Source organism: Plecotus auritus (genome assembly GCF_963455305.1).
Source record: "Plecotus auritus genome assembly, chromosome: 4".
Taxonomy (NCBI): domain Eukaryota; kingdom Metazoa; phylum Chordata; class Mammalia; order Chiroptera; family Vespertilionidae; genus Plecotus; species Plecotus auritus.
This window is the reverse complement of record NC_137775.1, coordinates 118,411,348-118,433,136: the sequence shown is the minus strand read 5'-3', so window position 1 is coordinate 118,433,136 and position 21,789 is coordinate 118,411,348.

Genomic DNA, 21,789 nt, shown 5'->3' with positions numbered 1-21,789 from the left:
TAGCACTATCCCAATTCCAAAACCAGATAAAGACATGACAAAGAAAAAAAATTATAAGCAAATATCTCTGAGGAACATAAATGCTAAAATCCTCAACAAAATAATAGCAAGACAAAATCAGCAATATATGAAAAAGATCATAAATCATGATCAAGTGGGATTTATCCCAGGGATGCAAGGTTGGTACAATGTCTGCAAAACAATAAACATGATATACCACATAAACAAACTGAGGGACAAAAACCACATGATAATATCATTAGATGCACAAAAACTATTTAACAATATCCAGCACCCATTTTAGTAAATACTCTCAGCAAAGTGGGCATAGAGGAAATGTACCTCAATGTAATAAAGACCATCCTATATAATAAAGAGGTAATATGCAAATTGACCATCACTCAAACACACAAGATGTCTACCCCCATGTGGTCAAAGATGGCTACCCCCATGTGGACACAAGATGGCCGCCACAAGATGGCCAGCAGGGGAGGGCAGTTGGGGCAATCAGGCCTGCAGAGGAGGGCAGTTGGGGGGGACCAGCCCTGCAGGGGAGGGCAGTTGGGGGCAACCAGGCCTGCAGGGGAGGGCAGTTGGGGGAAAACAGGCCTGCAGGGAGGGCAGTTAGGGGCAATCGGGCCAGCAGGGGAGCAGTTAGTGGCGACCAGGCTGTCAGGGGAGTGGTTAGGGGGTGATCAGGCTGGCAGCCTGAAGCAGTTAGGGGCAATCAGGCAGGCAGGCAGGTGAGCGGTTGGAAGCCAGCTGTCCTGGATTGTGAGAGGGATGTCTGGCTGCCCATTTAGGTCCGATCCCACAGGGTAGTTGGACATCCCTCGAATGGTCCCAGATTGGAGAGGGTGCAGGCTGGGCTGAGGGACACACACACCCCCCGTGCACGAATTTCGTGCACCGGGCCCCTAGTCTATGATAAACATATAGCCACCATCATACTCAACTGGCAAAAACTAAAAGTTTCCCCCCTAACAACAGGAACAAGACAAGGATGTTTGCTTTCACTACTCTTATTAAACATAGTACTGGAAGTCTTATCCACAGAAATAAGAAAAGAAAAAGAAGTAAGGCATCCAATTGGAAAAGAAGAAGTAAAACTGTCATTATTCGCAGATGACATGATTTTGTATATAGAGAACCCTAAAGGTTCTGCTAAAAATGAATAAATGAACAACAAATAAATTCTTTTATAAATGGTAAATTTGTAAATGATAAATTAATTCAATAAAGTAGCAGGATAAAAAATAAATATCCATAAATAGTTATATTTTTATACACCAATAGGGAATCATCAGATAGGGAAACTAAAAAAAAAAAAAAAAACAAAAAAACAATCCCATTCACAATTGCTTCAAAAAGAATAAAACTTAACTAAGTATGTAAAAGACCTGTACTCAGAGAATTATAAGACACTGAAGAAAAGAATTGAGAAATATATAAATAAGTAGAAGCATGTACTGTGTCCATGGATAGGAAGAATTAACATAATTAAAATGTCCATGCTACCTAAAACAATCTACAGACTCAATGCAATTCCTATTAAGATACCAATGGAATATTTCACAGAACTAGAACAAATGTTTTAAAGATTAGCATGGAACCACAAAAGAACCCAAATAACAATAGCGATCTTGAGAAAGAAGAACGAAGTTAGAGGAATAACCCTGCCTGATATCAAACTATATTACAAGGCCATAGTAATCAAAACAACATGGTACTGGCATAAAAACAGACTTGCAGATCAGTGGAACAAAATAGAGAGCCCCAAAATAATACACAACTTTATAGTTAATTAAGATTTGACAAAGGAGACAAAAGTATGCAATGGATTAAAGGTAGTCTATTCAATAAATGGTGTTGGGGAAATTGGACAGATACATGCAAAAAATGAAACTAGACCACATTCTTAGACCACACAAGAATAAACTCAAAATGAATTAAAGACTTAAATGTTAGACTGGAAATAATGAAAATCTTAGAACAAAACTTAGGCAGTAAAATCTCAGGCATTTCTCTTAACAATATTTTTTCTGATATATCTCCTCACACAAGGGAAACATAAGATACAATAAAGAAATGGGACTACATCAAACTAAAGAGTTTTTGCACAGCAAATGAAACCATCAACAAAATGAAGAGACAAACCACTGTATTGGAGAACATATCTGCCAATGATACATTGGAAAAGGGGTTAATGCCTAAAATTTATAAAGAACTTATAAAACTCAACACCAAAAACCAAATAATCCAATTTTAAAAATGGGCAAAAGACCTAAGTATCACTAATCATTAGAAAAATGCAAATTAAAATCACAATGAGATATCACCTCACAACTAGCAGAATGGCTATCATCAATAAATCCACAAACAGCATGTTGGCAAGGATGTGGAAAAAAGGGGACCCTTGTGCACTGTTGGTTGGAATGCAGATTGGTGCAGCCACTGTGGAAAGCAGTAGAAGTTACCTCAAAAAAATAAAAAATGGACCTGCCTTTAACCCAGTGATTCTTCTTCTGGGAATTGATGTGAAGAAACCCGAAATGCTAATTTGAAAGAATATATGTAACCCTATGTTCATTGCAGTGTTACTTATAATAGCCAATATCTGCAAACAGCCCAAGTGTCCATCAGTAGATGAGTGGATAAAAAAGTTGTGGTATATTTACACAATGGAATACAACTCGGTTGTAAAAAGGAAGACAGCATGGATGGACCTGGAGAGCATTATGCTAAGTGAACTAAGCCAGTAGAGAAAGACAAATACCATATGATTTCACTCATAGGGGGAATTTAATGAACAAAGTGAACCACCAAGCAAAATAGAGACAGACTTATAGATAGAGAACAGGCAGACAGCTGTGTGTGTGCTGGGGGAGGGGCAGGGAGGAAAGGGGTGTTTTGGGTGGTGAGGGATTAAACAAAAAATAAAAAAGAGAGAACTCATGGACATAGACAATAGTGGCAACTGCAGGGACAGAGGGGGACATATGTATGGTAGAGGGCATAGAGGGGATAAAATGGTGATGGAAACAATAAAATTAAATTTAAAAAAAGAAAGGAATCCTTGGTTTAATTGAATTATACTATGAATTAGTATCACTTAATGTTTATAAAAGTTTGTGGAATAAAGTAATATTGATATTAATTTTTACTAATGATATGTGGAAGATTCATTTCTGTATAGAAGTAAATGAAATACCCAAATTTCTCTATAATTCAAAATGATAAACATAATGGCAACTAGAACATTTTAATATACATTAAGTATCCTATATTTTAAAAAATCATATACACACATATCTATGAATTTTAATGAGCTACTGAAGTTCCGTGGAATATAAATACATTCACCCACTCAAATGTAAACATTAAAAAGGTGGACCACAAATTGCATTTGGCTAAGCGTTAGCAGAATGACACAAAAAGAAAAAGGATATGAGGAAATGTAATAATGAGTCTGATATTTTTAAGAGAAAAGAAATGATACTCTGTGGTAATCAGTCATCATATTTCTATATCCTGGAGGAATTCAATTTTTTTTTTTAAAAAAGGCTATTAATTCAAAGCTTTAATAGCGGGAGTAGTTTCAGTGATATGTTCACATTTCTATACTTATCATTGTATGACCATCTCTTTTTAATTCTTTAGTTAATGGTATGCACCTTAGCTGCTGGAATATTTAATGTACAGAAATGTATCTTGGCACCCAGTTGCAGGAGGATTAGAGAGCAATGTGATACAACACGATGGGACAGAAACAACACCACTTCTCAGGGCAGAAGACTGGAGTTGAAATCGTGGATCCGATACTTTTTAACGGAGTGAGATTACTAAAGTTTCCAACCTTTCAGAGAGCTAGTTTTGCCATCTAGCAATGGGAATACTAATATTCCTGTCTCAGTCACAGATAGTGATTATTAAAAGAAAATGAAATATTTGTATAGGAAGTACTAGGTAGCACATTAACAAAATACTACCAATAGGAGGTTTTGCTAGTTGTTTAGAAATGTTTTCCTTATAGTCATAAACGACATCTATAACAAGCCTTAACATTATTTTCAATTTAGTAAAGAGTGGTGTAATTTAATTTTGCTGTGAGTACCAGGCTTAGAGACCACCTCCAATAATGAATCTGCAGTTTTGACAGGCATATCCTTTCCTCGAGAACACAAAGCCTTTCCCAAGAAAACTCTCCCTGGTTTCCAAGTGTTTACCTTACATTCTTCAAGTCTTTATTCAAATATCAACTTCTCTCAGGGAGTCCATTATGAACTCTTCTACCTAAAGTCCTAAAAATTGTGTATAATTACTAGCATTTTCCCTTTTACTGTTGCATTTATCTAATATATTACTTTTATAAATTTTTCTGTGTACTGTCTGTCCCTTTTCTCTTCCTAAATATAAGCTTTAGTTTCACAGGGGGTTCCATTTGATTTTTTTCCTGCTTTTCTCCAGCACCAATAGCAGCATGTGACATAGGACAGAAGTTAAATAAATATGTATCAAATGAATGATTAATAAATTAATCTTTATATACTGGGCCATGAAGAAAATTGGCCATTCCAAAGATATTCTAAAGACTAATAAATCTCATTTGATTCAAACAAAAAAAAAATTATGACTGATAAAGTGTTTCAGATACTTACATAAATTGATAGAGAGTATAGAGAAGACAGAGACCCAGAGATGTATAAACGTGTCTGACCTTCACTTCTGAACAAGAAGGATTTAAGGAATTAGATTCTCTCCTTCCTAAAACAACCATAAAACAGGCTAAATAATGCAATGGGTTGCAAGGCACAGGATATCAGGCGATGGACGACAGTGATCCTTGAGAGGTAGGAAATAAATGAGGGAAGTCCTACCATTGTCATAGCTAATATCCTTGTGAGATTTCTCAGGTTTCATAAAAAAGGGGAGGCGGGGGGGAATCCAGGCAGAGCCCAGCTGACATGGAGAGTCCAGGGTGACAGAGAAAGCTGGAATACACAGGGAAGAGCACAAGCGAGAGACTTGCATGGAGAACATCCGGGGAAATGTGCAGGTGAATCCCTATTAGTCAGCTGACTACTCATCAATACGTGCATGTATGCAACTGCATGGGGAAAAGTAGTCTGAGTTCTTGTGAAGCAACCACTGATAGAAATGCAAAAACAAATGGACAAATCCGAAATTATAGCAGGAGATTTCAATTTCTCTTTTTCAATAAAAATAAACTAGATAGAGAAAATCAGGAAGACAATCCTAAAATCAAAACCAACTTGTCCTAATTGATATTTTTACAACACTTTGGCCAACAACAACATAATACACATATTTTTCAATGAAATTATAAACCTCTAGCCCTATTGATCAGAAAAAAAAATTTACATGATAATGATAAAACAAAAGTATAGAGGGGGAAAGTATACCATTGTGGGATTCTTATATATAGAACTAGAGGCCTGGTGTATGACACATGTGCAGGGTGCAAGGGGTGTATCTCAGCCCAGCCTGTGCCCGTTAGCAGTCCAGAAGCCCTTGGGGGATGTCTGACTGATGGCTTAGACCCACTCCCTGTGGGGAGGGGGCCTAAGGCACAGTCTGACATCCTTAGTGCTGCCACAGAGGCAGGAGAGGCTCCTGCCACCGCTGCTGTGCTCGCTAGCCATCAGCCAGGCTTGTGGCTGAGCGGCGCTCCCCCTGTGGGAGTGCACTGACCACCAGGGGGCAGCTCCTGCATTGAGTGTCTGCACCCCGCATCATAGCGACCGGTTGTTCTGCCATTTGGTCGATTTACATATTACCCTTTTATTATATAGGATAATATAATTTTACTTGAAGGTAGATGGTAATACATTAGAGGTGTATACTATAAACCCTTTTTTTGCAACAAAGTGGTAGGAAGAAACATTTGGAGTTATTTTTCCTGATTATGATAATGGCTTTAAATCTGTATACATAACTCAAATATATAAAATTATTTAATTTATGTGCAGTACTATATGTTGCTACATTTCAAAAAATGTTTTAAATATGTTTTTATTAACTTCAGAGAGTGGAAGGGGGAAGAAGAGAGTGATAGAAACACCAATGATGAGAGAGAATCATTGATTGGCTATCTCCAGCATGCTCCCTACTAGGGATCAAGCCTGTAACTGGGGCAAATGCCCTGACTGGGAATCAAACCATGATTTCCTGGTTCATGGGCCAACACTCAACCACTGAGCTACACTAGCTAGGCCAAAAAAAATTCTTTAAAGTGTCCATCTCTAGAAATTAACTTGTTTATTGGTATAATAAAACTTTTTGTGAATACTTCTTGTGATAAAGTCATTTTAGCGAAAGATCTTTCTTTTTCTGTTTGGGATTGAAATAAATTATTAGGCCTAAAAAGTATGCCAACTGACTAGATTCTACTTATTTCATTTCTATTAAAATAATTTTCTGGACTTATTCCCAAATACTTTAGAAAGAAGGTGACATTCTATGAATAAATTTGGAATGTACAAACTCTCAGGCAAAAAAAATGAAAAGCAACAGGTCATCCTTCCTTTCTGTGTAATAGAAACATAAATTTGGAAGTTTGTACTATAGAATCTCCTTTAACAATTGAGATTGCACTTGCCAAGGAGAGGTATTTAACCTTAATTATTTTTTTCAAAGATAAATGTGTTTCAATTAGTTAATACCACCTAATAATACACATGCATAAGCACATATATAATAATTAGAGGCCCGCTGCATGAAAATTCATGCACTGGAGGGGGTTTCTCTCAGCCCTGCCTGCCCCTTCTCACAGTCTGGAGCCTTCAGGGGTGGGAGGCGACCCGGCGATCAGGGGAAGACAACACCACCATCACACGTCTGCTGCTGCCACTGCTGGCAGTGCAAGCCTCGGCCGGCCCTGGTTACCTGAGCCTCAGGCAGCCCTGGGCGGCTGGGCAGGCGCCATCTGAGGTTTGCCTGTGCTTTGGGCTGGCCCTGGGCGGCTGGGCAGCCGACATCCAAGGTTTGCCTGCGCCTCTGGCTGGCCCTGGGCGGCTGGGGGGCTGAGGGGACTGGGGGACTCTGGAGGCAGGCGCACAGAGCAGCCGGACTTGCCTGGGGGCGGGCCCAGCCGTGCCTCATGCCTGCAGCCCTGGTGGGGCTGAGGGGACTGGGTGCCACCATCTTGTGGCTGTGGACACCGCCATCTTTGAGGGCATGGCAGTCAATTAGCATATTCCCTCTTTATTAGATAGGATAATGCATCTAGTGTGTGTATATGAATGTGTTTATATGTATATATATTTTTATTATTGTTATTTTGTTGTTAATCCTCACTTGAGGATATCCTTCCATTGATTTTTAGACAGAGTGGAAGGGAGAGGGAGAGACAAAGAGAGAGAAACATCAATAAGACACATTGATTGATTGCCTACCACATGCACTCTGACCAGGGCCGGGGTAGAGCTTACAACTGAGGTACAGGCCCTTGACCAGAATCAAACCTGGGACCCTTCAGTATGTGGACCGATGCTCTATCTACTGAGACAAACCGGCTAGGGCTGTTGTTGTTATTTTTACTCCGATGCATTTGCATAGACCTGCATTTGTATACATTTAATAGAGTGAAGGGATGAGTGTCCCACCTCCCTTGTCAGAAATACCTTATCAGAAAGTGGCAATAATGGCTGCTGTGATGAGACAATCATTCCTCCAGCTGTTGGAAGGATTGTCCACTGATGGTCTACAGCCTCATCAAAAAGTATTCTCAGCTTTCCCCACGGTTACACTACCTGGGTAGCCTACATAAAATGACCTGTGAATGTGACAACTCAGGACATCGTGACTCAATTAAGTACTCTTTAGAGGACCACCTCAGCCTCAGAATTTGTGGGCTCCTGTGAGGCCGCTGTTTCAACTGTATGGCAGCTGAACCTCTTTGTCTGATCCACCCTACTCTCCTCACCCCTGAAAAGGTTGATCTTAAAATTAATTCCCAACAAATTTTCTGTAGGCAAATTTCCATCTCACCATATGTTTGCCAGGACCAATTACAGAAAGTGTGCTTGATTCATTCTTATTTTTTTTGGTTGTGTCTAATATGCTTTAAATTTTAATGATATAGTTTTAATTTATAACAGATATTTTAAATCTATCCCATCATTTGTATTTTTTTTTTCCATCACATTTTTTCCCTTAGGTTTTCAATTTCTACATGTAATTTAACAACATTTAGGATTTGGGGGTCATGGAAATATTCTGAACTAAACCAAGATATAGGTAAAGGCCAGTTTGTGAAGATTTAGACTTTTCCTCTTTTCTTTTAACCCCCAAAAAGTTCTGCCAGAAAGATATTTGTGCCTCCAACCCATCCCAATGTGATTTTTGCCCTCCTAAAGTTCTGATTTTATATGACAGCCTCATTCACAGCACACCAAAATGTCCTTGTACAAGGATGGTCTTGACAGTTTCAGATAGGATTCTAAGACCCTATGTCCTGATGCTTCAGACCAAGAAATGACTCTAGAGATTGATGGCAATCTGGTCCTTCTCTCCATGCACCCTATCCCCACGGTCCATGTTTTCATACTTTCTTTCAACTATAGCTGAACATGTAAAATGAACAGTTACTGTATGCAATATTTTCTGGTTGGGCTAGAAACAGTTTTGATCATTTGTGTTTCGAGATACTGCAGAAAGAAATCTTTATAACATCTTTAACAGAGAATAACAATTATTAAGATACTAGAGGCCTGGTGTATGAATTCGTGCATGGGTGGGGTCCCTCAGGGTAGCCTCTGGGGATCGGGCCCCAGTTCGTGCCCCAAGCCTCACAGCCCTGCACCCCTGCCTGGCACCCAGCCTTGGCCTGGCACTGCCCCCTCACCTGCTCCACCATCCGGCCTACAGGATGATCAATCAGGGCCAGGCCCCCTGCCTGGCTCCCTCAGTGCCTGGGAGCTGGGCAGCAGCCCTGGCCCTGCCACCACTGCTGGTTGCCATCTGCGGGGCCATCAGCGGGGCAAATGGGCCCTCTTTCGCACTTGCCTTAGCCTAGTGCCTCCTGCTCATCTGCTCCACCACCCCACCATGGTCCCACTATCATCGGGGCCCATCGGGGCTGGCAGAGCCTCCATTGCTGCCCACTGCCAGTGCCGCATCGCCCACACCTTCCATGTTCCACACCGCCCCCTGGTGGTCAGAGCATATCATAGCAAAAGTTCAAACTCCTAGATGAACAATTTGCATGTTAGGCTTTTATTGTCTATACTAGGAGCCCAGTGCACTATTCGAAATCATGCAGCGCCGCTCACTCTCGAGTTGCCGGTCTGGACCTGCCTCCCTCTCCGGCCCTTGAAGCAGCCCAGCTGCTGCTGATCAGGCCCTCCCCCAGCGCAGGTGTGCAGAGGCCCTTGCCATCCTGCCTCCTACGCTGTATGCGCAACCTCCTGTCCGGTTGACCCATTACAGTGTCCCGGTTAATTAGCATATTTCTCTATTATATATATAGACTAGAGACCTGGTGCACAAAATACGTGCACAGTGGGGGAGGGATCCCTCAGCCTGGCCTACACCCTCTTGCAATCTGGGACTGCTGGCTCCTAACTGCTTGCCTGCCTGCCTGGTCACCCCTAACCACTTTCCTGCCTACCTGATCGCCCCTATCCACTCACCTGCCTCCATGATAACCCCTAACTGCCTCTGCCTGCCTGATTGCCCCTAACCACTCCCTGGGGGGTGGGGCCAGTCGGGGCAAGGGGCCATGGTGTTCTGGTCTTTGGTTGTTCTGGTTGTTCCACCATTTTGGTCACTGGGCTTTTATTATATAAGATATGTAAAACCCTAATATGAAAATAGACCGAGCGGCAGAACAACCAAACAACCAGTCACTGTGACGTGTGCTGACCACCAGAGAGCGCATGTGGAATATGGCAAGTGTCAGCAGCAGGCAACAGAGCATGGAACATGGCAGGCGTTGTCTGTGGTGGGATGGTGGAGCAGGTGAGCAGGGGTGCCAGACCAAGGCAGCGCGCCAGTTGCTGCCATCAGGGTGAGCCTCTGGTGATTGCTGAAAATTCTTTGCTCCTGCATGCCATGGTCATGCCTTGTGCTCATACCTGTTGCCTGTGCTGGCCCCGCTTGCACCTGCTGCTGGCGCTGGAGCCACCACTTGCACCCACTGCCAGCGCCTGGTGCTGACCCCGATAATGGCTGCTGGCCCTGATCTCCCCTCAGGGCTTCTCCACATCCCCTGCTCCTGCAGGGCAATCAGGGCCAGCAGCCACCTCTCGCACCCACTGCTGGTGCCGCCCCACTTGCACCTGCTGTGGAAGCAGCAACGGGAGTGGGGTTGCTAGCAGTAGGGAACAGGGGGGCCGTGGTGGGAGGGGCTGGACGGGGCGGGGACGCGGAGAATGGGCCGAGACCCACCCTGGTGCCCACCACAGCCTTGTGGCCCTCAGTTCCTTTCAAGGTGCACAAATCCTGGGCGCCTAGCATAGGATAAGTGAGAAAATCATGTTTTATTGCTGTGACTAAAGAAATGGATCATAACACATTTTACTGTTAGAATATATTTGCATGACCAATATTGATTCAAAAAATGTAAAATGTATATCCTTAAAGATAATGTATGCACAAAATTTTTATTTTAATATTTTAAAAATTATATTTTTTCAAAAAACAACTTTGTTTACACAGTCAGATGTTTAAATAACTTAGTTATTAAAATGTTGATTCAACTATTTAACTATTTCAATATATATTCATTACTTTTTTGGTTATATTATCATAATTGTAATTACTAGGTCAAAGTGTATGAACTTGGTTGATAATGCAGTGTTCTCTGGTTCTCAAGTTGGTATGATCTGGGTTTGAATCCCAACTTTATCAACAGTTGTATGAGTTTCAACTTTTCTAAACTTCAGTTTGTTAATTTATAAAACATGGATAATAATAGAGCCCATGAAACAGAATTGTTGAGATTACATGAATAATGCATGTAAATATTTAGCCCACTAAGATTGCACTGCATTTATTGTCATTACTGCAATCTGTCCTTTTTATTGGTTGATGCTCAAATGGCAGTGGTAAGGTTATAATGACTTTTATAGAGATAATTTTTAAGATGTCCATTTAAAAAACTTTTTATAGGATTTTTGTTACTTCACACAGGCTTATAAAGTACAGTCCCAGAGTTCTGCTATTTAATTTTTAATATTTTAAGTTTCATACATTTTCAAGTATATTAAAGATAAATGCTTCATCAGTTCTCTATGTTTATGGGGGTCACCATTATTTAACTTTCTCTCTTTTCCCCTATTAAGCTTTCACCTATGGGTTATAAAGCAGTGTAGAAAATATGCTGAATATCTGTTAATAGTCACTTTCCATTTCTATTTTCTGTGAATAGTTGTGGAAGATTAAACTTAATTCTAATGTGGATTAGTGGCTTGAAAACTCTCAGTCCAACAACTAGAAGTACAGACCTTGTTAAACCCTTTATCAAGTCACGTACTAACCTCAGAGTAATTGGGCTAATTGATTTGTAAAACATTTGTGAGTTATTTGTTACTTCATACATTACTAGTATATGACAGATTTATTTTCATAATGCTCCCAGTTGCAAAACAATTAGGTTGTGTATGTAAATATTAAAACAGCACCTTTTAATAATGCCGAGGAGGTAACACATGTCAAGCAATGGCAGAGGTTCATCAGGAAGCTTCCTGAGTGATGGGAGTAATATGCTACTAATGATGCTGGTGGCACAGGGGAATGAAATTAGCGAAGCTTCGCCAAAGCTCCTGATTAATAGGCATGGAATTAATAGACATGAGTAATGCCTTTGGTACCTAGGAGGGCTAATGGATATCATTGCATAAATGATTGACTTGTTATCAGCCACAGCATTAGTGTTCTCCCAAGTGTGGTAAAGGTCAAAAAGCATAATTTAGTTTGATTCATTTTATTAATGGAAAGGTTTTGTGTTTTATAAAGGTATCCCCATCTTCTATTTTTGTGAAATTTGATCAAATACAACTTTTGAAAATTAGGAGGTTTTGGAGCACACATTCCTTCAGAGTTCTTGGCCTGTGTGTTTCTTCCTCAAGAAGCAGGGTAAGAGATCAACCGAAGGACTTGTATGCATGCATATAAGCATAACCAACAGACTCAAGACACTGGGGGCGGGCAAGTGCCGGCAGGTAGGGGAGGCCAGGGGGAGGTCAGTAGGGAAAAAAATAAAAGAGACATATGTACTACTATTTGTAATACCTTAAACAATAAATTTTTTTTTAAAAGTAATATTTACTACATACTTAGAGAAAGGACAAAAAAAAGAAGCAGGGTTATTTTCTCACCTCGAAACTATCTAAGAACTACAAAATTACATGAAAAGGACAATGCTAAACTACCTTGCAAAAGGTCCTAATAAAATATTTATAATTTGATATTTCATTTCCCTTTATAGTTTGAGGATTTGTCAAATACAGATAAAATGATGTGTTTGAAAGTTTTCATTAACTTTAATTTTTATTATACAATATTTCAAACCTAAAGAAATCTGTAGAACTAAAACAATATGTATCTATAAAGCTAAAGAGTGTTATGGGGGAGGAGCGGGGAGAGACACATGCAATTGTGTAGCAGACAAAAGGCACACTTTATCAGTGAGCTTCCTCGTTGTTCATAGCAGTAGACTCCCAGAAGACATGCTTATATGAGAAAATCAATTGATTTTGTAAGAGGGCCTTTACTTTGAAAGGTTATCTGAAAATTTGTAAAGAGGGCTGAAGGCAGTCAGTTATGGTGGGTTGGTTTTTGGAGAAGAACACATTAGGAATCAGTATAGTTCTTCCTTTCTTCCTCCACCTGCTCTGCTCCCTTCCTGCCTATCCTCTTTCTCACTCTCCTCCCCCTGCTCCTGCTTCTTGCCTTCATTCCATTTTCCTTTTTTCCCTCTCCTCTCTTCCATCCTCCCTCCTCCCTTCCCTTCATTCTTTTTCCTTCTTTCCTTCTTTATGTTAATGTGAGTTGCTTATTATAACTTGCAAAAAAACATTCTTTGACAAAAACCACTGTGCTAATATGTGTGTATGTGTGTGTGTGTGTGTGTGTGTGTGTGTGTACGTGTTTCATTGTCACACTCAGTAACTTGCAAACATGAAGCAGGTAAGGGACAATATAATTACAAACAGTAATTTGATATGTATTTGCATTTTATGCTTTGTACTGAGATGCTATGTTACAGTACATTTAAAATGAGCTGGCATAATTAGTAATCTATGGTACCTATAATAATAAAAGAGTACTATGCTAATTAGACCAGACGTCCTTCTGGACGACCTTCGGATGAAGCCAGGGCTGTGAGGGAAGCCCAGGTCCTGGGTGCCAGAAGGAAGCTGGTGCCAGCATCCGGGGGAAGCAAGGCCTACTCTTGCATGAATTTCATGCATCAGGCCTCTAGTAAAGTAATAAGCAAGAATAGAATTGACATTTTAGGAAAGTAAATGGGTACCTATAATTTATTAAACAATTACTCTGTGTCAGACACCACGGTAGACACATTATTAACCTTAATTTGTTAAAACTTCCCATTGGTATTGTTAGTATCAATATACCTATTTCTAAACAAATGAAAAAGATTAATTACATTAAAATAGGAACTTCAGTTCACGAAAAGTTAGCTCAAAGAAACTAAAAAGACTAACTTAAAATATGGAGAAAGTGTTTGCAAAAATGATTGAGATAAAGACTTATGGGGAACTGTTGCATTTGAACACAAGCAGGAATTCAGAGCTTGACAATTCATTTTTAAATTTACTTATTTATGTCATCAAACTATGTATTAAGAAAAAAAGCAAGGGTGCAATCAACACAAAATCCAGAATAGTGGTATATTTAAGAGGCAGGGAGGAGCCAACTGGAGAGATAGAGGGAGAATACAGAGGTAGATGTTAGTTACCAGTAATATTTTCATTTTTGTTTATGGTGGTAAATTCCTTAATTGTTTAATTAAAAAATATATGCTAGTGTGAATAAATGAGAAATAAGTACGCACAACCAAGTTAAAATCCACAGCAATAGAGTTCTTATTCAACAAAAATCAAGAACACAACTTTAAGAGTCTTACTGAAGTTCATACAAGCAAATGGTGGAGCCACACTAGCAACATACTTTTCTTTGTCTTATATCAACGTATCGTCTTTACCAAAAAACTACTTCAAAATGATAGTGAGTGCAGCCTGCCTTGGTGTGGCTCAGTGGTTGAGCATCTACCTGTGAATCAGAAGGTCATGGTTCAATTCCCAGTCAGGGCATACGTCCAGGTTGCAGGCTCAATCCCCAGTGGGAGGTGTGCAGGAGACAGCCAATAATGATTCTCTCTCATCATTGATGTTTCTCTCTCCTTCTTCCTTCCTCTCTGAAATCAATAAGAAAAAAATATATTTTAAGTGTTTAGAAAGAAAATTCTAGTGAGCCCTAGTCAGTTTGGCTCAGTAGATAAAGCATAAGCAGGCATACTGAGGGGTTCCAGGTTCAATTTCAGTCAAAGGCATATACTTGAGTTGTAGGCTCAATTCCTGGCCCTGGTCAGGGTGCATGCTGGAGGCAACCAATTGATGGGTCTTTCTCACATGGATGTTTCTCTCTCTCTACCTCTCTGCCTCCCTTCTACTCTCTCTAAATACCAATGGAAACATATCCTCAGGTGAGGATTAACAAGAAACAAACAAAAAATGATAGTGAGTGAAAAATCTACCAAAAGAGCAACTACCAAAGGAAAGAAAATATTTGCATATTGTATGTTGATAAGGGCCTAATATCCTAAATACATAAAAAACTCATACAAACCAATAGAAAAAAATCTAATTAAAAATGAGCAAAGGATCTGAACAGACAGTTTTCTAAAGAGGACATACAAATGGCTATCATGCACATGAAAAAGCACTCAGCATTACTAATCATCAGGGAAATGCAAATCAAGACCAAAATGAGATATCACTTCACATTTTTTAGGATGATTATTATAAAAAAGATAATAAATAAGTGTTGATGAGGATTTGGAGAAAAAGGGAACTATTGGTGAGACTGTAAATTTCTTCAGCCACTATGGAAAACAGCATGGAGAGTTCTCAAAAAAAAAAAAAAAATATATATATATATATATATATATATATATATATATATATGACTAGCATATGATCCAGCAATTCTACTTCTTAGTATTTATCCAAAGAAAACAGAACACTAGTAAAAAAGATACCTGTGCCTGGCCAGTGTGGCTCAGTGGTTGAGTGTCAACCCATAAACCAGGAGATCACAGTTTAATTCCTAGTCAGGGCACATGCCCAGGCTCCTGGCTCTATCCCCAGTGTGGAGCGTGCAGGAGGCAGCTGATCAATAATTCTCTCTCTTCATCGATGTTTCTATCTCTCTCTCCCTTTCCCTTCCTCTCTAAAATCAATAAAAATATTTTTAAGAAAGATACCTGTACCCCACTTCATCGCAGCCTTATTTAAACTAGCAAAGACAGGGAAGCAAACCACATATACATTGATGAATAAATAGATAAAGAAAAATATATGGTACATGGTATATGTATCTATCTAAACATTATTCAGTCATTACAAAGAAGGAATTTTATTATTTAGGACAACATAGATGAACCTTGAGGGCATTATGCTAAATGAAATGTCAGACAAATACTGTATGATTTCACTTATTGTGGCATCTAGAAATAAATAAAACAAACAAAAGGTCTAAGGTTAAGTCACTAGCATGGCTACATTCTGATCAAGGCCCTCTTCCTGGTTAATAGCCAGATTATTCTCTGCAATGTCCTCAAATAGTGAAAGAGAAGAAAAATCTTTATAAGAACACTATGCCTTAGCTGAGTAGTTCAGTTGGTTAAAGCTTCATCCTAACAAACCAAGGTTGGGGGTTCAGTCCTGGTCAGAGCACATCAAAAATCAACCAATGAATGCATAAATAAATGGAACAACAAATAGGTGTTTTTTTCTCTCTGTCTCTCTGACTCCCTCCCTCCCTTTTTCTCTAAAATCAATCAGTACAAAAACAATTATAAGAATACTAATCTCATTTATGAAGTCTCCACCCTCATGCCCTAAGAATTTCCCCAAAGCCCCACTTCTGAATACCAACTTCTTTAGGGGTTAGGGTTTCAACATGTGTATTTGGGGAGACACATTTAGATATCACAATCATCAAAATCTTCTCTGCTGGATCATACAGGTACATGAAATACATAATCATTTCTCTATCTTAAAACAAAGCAAACAAAATCCCACTTCCTCTCCAGTGACACTCTATTTCCTCTATTAGAACCAACTTTCTTGAAAATGTTATCTATTCTTACTTTTTTCAATTCTTTTTTTAAAAAAATCCATTTTAATTGAGCATTCATTAGAGCACTCATATACACCAGTCCCTTTCAAGGTTGTCAACCACTTCTAGTTAACTATTAACTTTACTAGTGTCCCTGGTGCATGGATTCATGCACATTGAAAGGAAATCAATTAGAAAGTGGCTGGTGGGTCAGGACAGGGCGAGATGGGCCAGACATGCGCTGAAGCCAACCTCCCATGGTCCCTCCCCAGCCGGCTGCACTTGGGGCAGTGCCGGGGCTTGAAGGGCATCTGTGGAGTGAGCAGGGTCCCTCTGGCAAGTGGGGTCCCTCAGCCTGGCCTGTGGGGATTGGGCCAAAACCAGGAGTCTGACATCCCCCAAGGCGTCCCGGAGTGTGAGAGTGCACTCTGCAAAGTTGCTGTCAGTCGGCAGCTCCTGCATTGAGCGTCTGCCCTCTGGTGGTCAGTGGGTGTCATACCTATCGGCCAGTCACTTAGCCTTTTATATATATAGATGAGTTTTTGTTTATTTATCTTATTTGTTCATTTGTTGCGTTCAGGGTTTTTTTTGGTGTATTTCTTTAATCCTCACCCGAGGACATGCTTAGAGAGTGGAAGGGAGAAAAAGACAGAGAGAAACATCAATTTGAGAGAGAAACATCTATTGGTTGCCTTTGGTATGCACCCTTACTAGGGATAAAACCCACAACCAGATTTGTGCCCTGTCCAGGAATGAAACCAGCAACCTTTTGGGGCACAGAATAATGCTCAACCAACTGAGCCACTCTGGCCAGGCTACTTTTAGTTTTATATTTCACACTAGAGGCCTGGTGCATGAAATTCATACCCTCAGGGGTGGGGGAGGGGGCTCTCCCAGCCTGGCCTGTGCCCTCTGACAGTGCAGGAGCCCCACGATCCATTGCCCCAAAGAGGTAGGCCCCCGCCCACCCATCCGGGACTTCTCAATGGATTGCCTCAAAGAGGTAGGCCAGAGCCACGGGACCTGCCTCTGCACCACGCAGAGCCATGGGATCCCCAGGCCTTGCCGCGTGGAACCATGAGCCTTGCCTCTGTGCCCCGCGTGCTCAGTGTCAAGCCCTTGCCCACCCGTGCGTACCCGCTGCACACGCATCCTCAGGGTGATCGCTCATTGCGGCATGAGGGCATGACGACCACATAGGCTTCTATTAATAGGATATTGAAACAAGGAAAGTAGGTTACATGTTACTCCCAGAACCATTAATTAAGAGACAAGGATTAAATCTTTATGAGTACTTTATTCAGATGGCCAGCGATCTGAGAAGATGGCAGGTTATGTACCCTAAAAAGAGTGTCTTATATCTTATCTCGGGCCTACCCTTTTTAGAAGTAGAAGAGAAATGTAGGTAAAGGGTTTGGAATTCAGGAGATTATAGGTAAGGGGTTTGGAATTCAGGAAAAAAGGTTAATCAAATAAAAGCTACTGCCTAGTGATTTTCCAAGCATCTCTTCATCTGCTAATTGGTGATTCTATTTTTGTTTGTTTTTTAATCCTCACCTGAGGATATTTTTCCCATTGATTTTTAGAGATAGTGGAAAGGAGGGAGGGAGGAAGGGAGGGAGAGAGAGAGTAGGAAAGAGAGAGAAACACTAATGTAAGAGAGACACATTGATTGGTTGCCTCATGCACATGCCCCGACCAGCATTGGGGATTAAACCTTCAACCCAGGTACGTGCCCTTGAAAATCAGACCCTGGTGCATGGGCCGATGCTCAACCACTAACAAACACTGTCCAAGGCTGACGGGTGATTCTTTGTCTGCATTCTGGATAGCTGATGTTCTCTCCCTGGAGCACAATGACTCAGATAATGTCTTGGTCACTTACAGTCCTCTTGGGGCACAAAGGTCGAATTGCTTGTGGGTCTCCTGAAGTTAGGCAGGTCCACCCATACATTCCAGTCCCTGGAACAATATCTTTCTACCCGCATTCATTACCAAGCCTATTAACCATATAACTAAAGTTAAAGATATTTAATTTCTTGAGTCCCCCCATCATTCCACAGTTATTCTTTAACTACCATATCTATGAGATTACTCTCTGATGAAAGTAATCATTTTGCTATTGAACATGTATCTTAGCACTAGACAGTCTCCTAGGGGTTTTAGGAATACACTTATTTGCAGATCCACATGAGGGGAAACATTGGAAGCAACAACAAGCTATGGCACTGAAAGAGATGAAAAGAAGTTACACACTCTCCAGCTGGGCCTACATTAGTGACTTTTAAGGAAAACATTTCCCTGACCTTTAGAGTTACCACAGGTCCCCAATGATAAATATCAGAGTAGGTTATAGTCTTGTTGATATGCTGTAACAAAGAATAATTTTGAAGGCTTCTCAGGGGAGTACAATCACCTATAAGATGTGAAGTGGAAGTTTGTTCCACATAGGTTCCTCCTGAAAGACTACAGTTGTAGATATTTAGAACATTTTTTTTTTTGCTAATATTTTCATCTCATTTGAAAAGAATAAGTTCTCCATAACATGGGGTTAAACAGAAGTAATGAAAAGAATATGTCATTGTTTTTGAAAGACAACTTTCAGGTCTTGCAGTTTGGTGGTCCATTGTTCTTCTAGCACTTTCTTTACTCTGGTGTAATGAATCCAAGGTTTTATTCCTGCCAATTTCACCCTGATTGGGGTGGTGACTAGTATGTCCTAAGGTCCAGTTCACTTTTCTTCTAGTTGGCTCTCTGGGGATCCTGTCTTCCAAGTCTTGAGTAGCACCTTTTCTCCATGCTCAAAGGAATGCAGTGTACCTGTGGGGGAGAGGTCTTTAATACAAGCAAGGTAATGACAGCTAAGGTCAGACTTAAATGCTGTAGATAGTTCTTTATCTTCACTTCATGATCTACATACATATCTCCCATCCCAAACATAGCCTGAAATGGTACAAACTTGATCCAAATGCGGATGAGTGTCTTGACACAGAAGCCTGAGTATAAATATTTCTCTCTTTTCCACATCCAGCACAGCTAGAGACCAGACCAGTTCCTGAGTAAGGAGGGCTGGGGATTGAGAAAATGAAAGAAAGAGACAGACACAGAGATAGAAGGAAAAAGCTGGGGCTGGGTGGGACAGCTGTCCTCTGATGGAGAGACAGTGACCCAGAGCCGATACAGCACATTTATTTTATATAACAAAATACCAGGAAGCTATACTAAAGCCCAAGACAAAGGAGATTATGTGCATTCTTGTGGCTTCTTTGTAATAGTCACCTCTGGGTGGGCCCAGATAATCATGTTTGTTCCTGGTGCCTGGCTAGATTTAAATAATGAAACCCACCCCCTGATGCCTGAGCTGAAGATCAGGCTGACAACACACCTGCCTCTGGCAAGGTATGTTTCCAGGGCATGGCTCTGCCAGGCACTGCTGAATTCAGATGACAATCAGCTCAGTGGCCTTTCCCAGACGCTCCCTACACCTGAGGTCTCCATTCCGTGTGAAGTCTCCACTTGATTCCTAAAAATTTACTAACCTTCTGTGTAATTTCTGAAACAGAAGCAGGCCCATTATCATTCTAGATGCTGCTGGGTAGGCCATAGTGGGGAATTATTTCCTTCAGAAAGGCTTTCACTACCTCCAAAGATTTCTTAGTTTTAGTAGGATAGACTTTGTCCCATCCTGAAAAGGTATCAAAAAAGAATAACAAATATTTCCACCCTCAGATACTAGGCATCTGGGTAAAGTCTATTTGCCAGTCATCAAAGGGGCGTTGTCCTTGGTATTGTTCCCCTTATTTCTTTTGATGGGGATCTGTGTTGGGGTTGTTCTTCTGGCAACAGCACATCTAGCTATTACTTTTCACATGCACTTAGAAATTCCAGGATCTGTGAGCCAGGTTGATACAGGTGGTTAAAGAATCCCTTCCATAGCGAGTGATCTCATACAAATGCTTCATGACTGGCTCTACTAAGTATTCAGGAAGCAGTGTAACTCCTTTCTTATTCTTCCTCCATCTGCCATAGGGATCTTCTTCACCAGAACTTCAGCTCTTAACTTTCTCTAAGTCTGCAGGCAAATGTTCAGGGTCAAATTGTGACAAGTCTAGAACAGGTACCAAAAGCATTATAAATGCTGCTCGATTGGCCAGATTGTTTCCTTTAGCTACCTCAGTGTCTTCTTACTGATGCCCGGGACAGTGCATACTTAGACAGCTTTTAATAATTTTGAAATTTCTGCTGCATGCTTAATTTCCTTTATATTGGAGGTTAATAGTCCTCTTTCCTTCCAGATAGAACCATGTGCATACAAAATTAGGAAAGTGTACCTCGAGTCTGTATACACATTCTTTTGTGTGAAAATTCTAGTGCCCTTGTCAATGCAATCAGTTCAGCTTTCTGAGTAGAGGTTCCCAGTGGTAAGGCCTCAACCTCTACTATACATTCCCGAGTCATAACCGCACATCTAACCTTTCTGTCTCCTTTGCCCTTATAACTGCTTCTATTTGCATATAGAGTCTATTCTGTCTCTTTTAAAGCCTGGTCCTGTAAATCAATCCTGCTAGAAAAACACACACAAAAAAACACCTCATCAATGATTTCAGCACAGTCATGCATCAGCCGGAGTTGGCCCAGGAGCAGGGAGGCAGGGTTTAACTTACTTACTGTTTTGAGGGAGACTTTGGGATTGTTGAGAAGATTTGCTTGGTACCTGCCCATTCTTCCAACAGTGAGTTGCAGATTCCCTTTCTGCTCTAGCAGGCTCAACACTTGGTGGAGTGCCTAAATGGTGATAGGCTGCCCCAAGGGAAACTTTCAGCTTCCCGTCAAAGCTGGCAGGTGGCTGTCATGGCTCTCAAGCAGGCTGACCACCCCTGGCTACACTTTGTCCTCCAATTGTTAGTGTTACCCGAGGTTCCTGGGAGGTGACTTTAATAGGTTGCTGTAATAATTGAACCCCTGGGTTTGGTCACACATCATTAGAGCTATTTCCTTTTCCCAGAGTTCTCAGACTTGGACCCTTTTCCCTTGCTTGGGGCACTCATTTTTCAGTGCCCCTTTCCTTTGCAATATGCGCATTGATTAGTGGCAAGCATTTTAGATGGGGGTCAGGCACTTCTTGCTGTTGATGGAATTGCCTGGATACCTGTTCCCCCCAAATACTGGCCACTTCAGCCTTTTCCTGTTCTCTGATATAAAATTTGAAGGCAATGTCTACTAAGTGAGAAGGATTCATTCCTATTCCTCCCTCTCAGTTCTGAAGTTTCTGATGTCAGGTGCATTTGAGAGATAAAGGTCAGACTCACCATTCTAATCTATTCAGGGCTTGTGGATCCAAATCAGTGTATTTTCTATAGGCCTGGCAGATTCTTTCAAGAAACTCAGAGGTGTCTGCACTGCCATATTCAGACTTTTCTGCAAATGAACTCCTTCCTCCAGTCCTTCAAGGATGTCCTC